This window comes from Montipora foliosa, chromosome 6, assembly GCF_036669935.1.
Source record: "Montipora foliosa isolate CH-2021 chromosome 6, ASM3666993v2, whole genome shotgun sequence".
NCBI classification, from domain to species: domain Eukaryota; kingdom Metazoa; phylum Cnidaria; class Anthozoa; order Scleractinia; family Acroporidae; genus Montipora; species Montipora foliosa.
The window spans coordinates 25,082,894-25,087,527 of NC_090874.1; the positions used below are offsets into that span (position 1 = coordinate 25,082,894).

General features: G+C 39.6%; 1 pseudogene; it reads right to left on the reverse strand.

The window, feature by feature from the left end:
- The window catches only part of LOC138005241 (uncharacterized), a 4,771-nt pseudogene extending 1,108 nt beyond the window's left edge, over positions 1 to 3,663 (reverse strand).
- Positions 3,664 to 4,634: the final 971 nt, after the last annotated feature.

Here is a 4,634-nt window from a genome sequence, read left to right on the forward strand (position 1 = left end):
TAATCTTCATTTCCAGAATAAATTATTAATTAGGAAATCCTTAGAGTCGGTTATTGTCTAGCCAATCGTTCTTACCATCTATGTTTAAGCTATTGGGTTAGTTCATCTACTGACTGTTGTAACTTTACAATTTGGTCATCCTTTTCTTTCCTTTGCTTAATACATGATTCATTCAAACAATAATAGGGGTCCTCCATTTCTTTCCATCCATAACAATATCCATGATCATGTCTTATATGACCTGTACTCCCAGAGCTCTTGTTATTTTCTGGTGAAATTTCTTTCCCTGCACAAGAATCCAGCACTTCACTTGGGCCAGTATATGGATTTACCTTATTGAAAGCACTCGTAGATCCAGTTTCCACAATATCGTTCGAACTTTTGGATCATTAGTGACTTCTGAGGACAGCTCTCAAAAACAAGTATAACAAGCACGTTAAAAACATCAAGCAAATTACCGTTAAAATCCAGCACAACAAGCACGTAAAAAATAACAAACACATTACCGTTAAAATCCAGTATAACAAATACCTCGTTCTATCGATTCAATCGTACAATGAGCTGGTTGTCCCAATCTTTCGAAACATCGTGCTCATTGTCAACAACGCACTCGTTTTCATTGTTTCTTATCATATCGTTAACGCTCTACTATAGTTACGATAGATCGATAAACTCGTTAGCATCATGTCGATCGTGTTGATTGTCAGATCGTGACGATCGAAGATCGTAGTACCCTCGAAAAAACCAATTGATTGGTATTTGTTATTTTCTGATTTATCTGCTAAAATAGTGGCTAGGAGGCCCTAAACATATCACAAGTTAAATTTGCATCAAATACTTAGATTTAAGGGCAGTCTCATTGCCCCTCTATTAAATTTATTCAGAAAAGGCAGAAGAGAGTGGGTTTGCACCTGCTGTATGTTTGAAGCAAGACAAAGTTATGCTGCTCTCTATCCCCCAACTTATGTACTTTGTTTCGGCAAGCAAAGAATTTCAACAAACAATACCGGAGTGTGTATGGACGGAGTATGCCGCATGAAGGGTTCATCGGGTTTATTTACAGTCAATTAACGTAATGAATGAATCTGCAAACACCTTCTGTATTACTCGTTTGGTGATAAATCCGCTGTATACAATATTCCATGGTATAAACAAGGATGAAAAGTAACAGATTGTAGCATGCATGCAGTATATATGTGTATTTGTAAGCAAAACTAATATAACACTAATGGAAGGGATGAGGGACTAAAGTTACAGGTAAGAATAGACCTTTCTCTAAAATGGTGGCAACGGATTTGAATGAGTTAAAACTAAACTGAATAAAACATGGATACTAGAAATAGAAAGAGCAACTTTACATTAGTAACCCTGCAAAGTTTCAGCGTATTAGGTGTCATATCAGCTGAAAAGTTGAAAAATGAAAATTTACAGATGTTTGTATGACTGGGGATATGGACCATACCCCTAATCATCCAAACATCTGCATATTTTAATGTTTCAACTTACATTTTCTCAGCTGTTATTACGCTTGATTTGCCGACACTTTGCAGGGTTACTAAAGTAAAGGTGCTCTTTCTATTTTTGACATCTATTTTTGATACTTATTTGATCTGAATTTTCCGCCGCCATTTTGGAGTTGGGTCTATTTGCCACAGCCGTTAAGACTACCAGCAAGACGACGCGATGAAAAAACGATGAAAAAATCACAGCCATTACTTACCTTATTTGAAACTGCAACTACAACTTGAAAAACTTAAATATTACGACCCCAGATTTCCTTGCAAACCTACCTAGCAATGTTTCGCTCTCATGTGGATTGAAACAGTTTCTGTTTTGGCAATATGTATGTCTAACTACGAAATTCGCCTATAAAGGTCGCTGTCGCTTTGATTTACTGTATTCTTTGATTGGACCCGACGTCAAGGTCGCCATGTTAGTGGAAAGAACAAAAGCACAAAAGTCCCTTGGCAATTTGACTCTATGAAGCTACATTTTGCGGTTTTTTTTGGTGCCAACATGGCGGTCTTATCATGTGAGTACAATCAAAGAATACCGTGAGGCCAGCACGATGCGCATAACACCCAATACCTCATACTGGCAGCTTTATGTTTGATGCCAGATGATAACGTTTTTGATAGCTGAGGTGTTTTCAGTTCAAACACAACTTAAGAGCGTTTCGATCCACCTGTAACATTGTTGTTAATAAAACGTGAATATATGTAGAGAATGGGTCGCTAGCCTCCATTCTTCCCACATTTTTCTTTACTCTCTCTCCACCCTCAGGAGGATTTGCTTATTATTTCCAGCAATATCTTTGAATATTGTGCTGGTTGGGACTACAACTGAGGGGTTCTCTCCGCTGTATACGCGATGGGAGGCGGGATAGCCTCATGGTTAGTGTGCTCGACTCCGGAGCGAGTGGTCTGGGTTCGGGTCCTGGCCGGGGACATTGTGTTGTGTTCTTGGGCAAGACACTTTACTCCCACGGTGCCTCTCTTCAGCCAGGTGTATAAATGGGTACCGGCGTAATGCTGGGGGTAACCCTGCGATGGACTAGCATCCCATCCAGGGGGGAGTTAAAAATACTCCTAGTCGCTTAATGCTACGGAAACCGGGTATAAGCACCGGCGTGTTGGGTCATTGGCTCCGAAAGCCCTTACCTCATGTAGAGCATGGGTCGCTAGCCTCCATTCTTCCCGCATTTTTATTTACTCTCTCTCCACCCTCAGGAGGATTTGCTTATTATTTCCAACAATATCTTTGAATATTGTGCTGGTTGGGACTACAACGGAGGTGTTCTCTGCGCTGTATACGTGCACCTTCACACCGGTGTCTCTTTCATGAGATGTTAGTATGCTCTGCAAAGGAAATGAAAAATCATTCTTATGTAGCTCTGAAAATTCCCATTATTTGAAGCTGCAATCATCCCTCAGGATTAGTGTCTAGGAACCCCAAAATTTATTTTAGTCCAAATAAATCTTTATCTGTCACCGAGTAAAGAGTAACAATGTCAAGAATTTTTTAAGGTCGGCGCACATGAGGGGACTACAATCCTGGTCAAATTTTGTTGGGAAGGTTGCGTGCATCACTTCACTTCACACCTAATTCGATTCTTTTAACTATTGGCTGAACTATTCGGGAAAGAGCATGCTTTTGTGGCCCCCCTCCCCCATATTCAATGTTGGAAGAAAAGTCACCATTTTGTTTGGTGCAAAATTCAACATTGATAAGGGGGGGAGAGGGGCTATCTCAAAAGTGACGCTACCTTCCCAACACTTTTGTCCAGGATTGTCTGAAAACAATTGTAAACAGTTTTTGTCGTAAAACACAACATTTACGGAAAATATGAAGTTGTTATTCTCCATAATTACGGTTTGATGGATTATCTTTATTGTTGTTGTTATTAGGCACCATTTTCAGAATGTGGTATATGCCGCATCCACAAAGGCTCTTTTCCGAGGAAGGGATTTTCCGAGACACAATATTGGGTTACAACAGTATCTTACGCAGAGGTACAAAAATGGGCATTGAAAGTCCTTTCATCGTAAAATTCCCATTCTGTTTGATGAAGTCCACCAGTGAAATGTATTTCAGCGTACATTTGGTATCTAGAGGTACAATTCCTGACTTGAAAGTTGGCTTCTGAAGAAGTAGGGCAGGCATTATCATGATAACTTTCAGAGCAATGTCCTTGTAATCGGTTGCATCGAGTTTCCAAAACTCTATCCACTTTGTTGTTTCGGAGGCAACTTTCTTACCAGCCGCTCCACTGGGCAATTTAAATACGTTTCGCCTCCAATAAACAATTTTTCCGTATATGTTATCGATCACTTGATGGATATTGTCTTTGGTATAATCCCCCCATATTTTCGGTTGTGTTGGAGTTGGTGGACTAGTTATTAAATGCACATATTAGTTAAAATAATAGCTTCTTTTCAATCACACGAGGTGTACTACATTTTGTCGTAACAATAAAACATTTCTACCTCCAGCACTGCTTCCAGGGGTTCTTGGTGGTGTCGCTGATAAATTCACCACTTGGTTGGTTGTTGTTGTTGTTGTTGTTGTTGATGATGAAGTGGTATTAGTGGTATTGGTGTCAGTGTCATTGAGGATGATGTTGATGAATTCTCAGTGACATTAACAGCAGTTGTCACTGACGATGCCACGGTTGATGTCACCGTTGATGTATGTGCATTTAACAATTAATGCTAACTATAGAGCAAAATTTTCAACAAATGTGAGATATGAAATTGTTACAGTACTGTGCAAAAGTAATGAGAGCGAATTTCGACGAAGTTCTACGAAATTCTACGTAAATCTGCAAAATTTCGAGGAGAACGAATTTTCGGCGAAATTTCACTGGCCTCTGTTGTTTCACCATTAACGAAATTTCGTGCAGATGTGCGAAATTTCACTTGGCAAATTCGCTGAAGGTGGCAAAATTCGTTCGAAATTTCGTTAGTGGCAGCGAATTTTCGTTCGAAATTTCGCAAGTGGCAGCGAAATTTCAAACGAAATTTCCAACACTTTGTTTGTGTGAGCGAAGTTTCGAACGAAAATCTCGTTTGGAGATCGAAATTTCGTTCACCATTTGTGGTCATTACACGAGGGTCACAAAATGCAGAATGCAA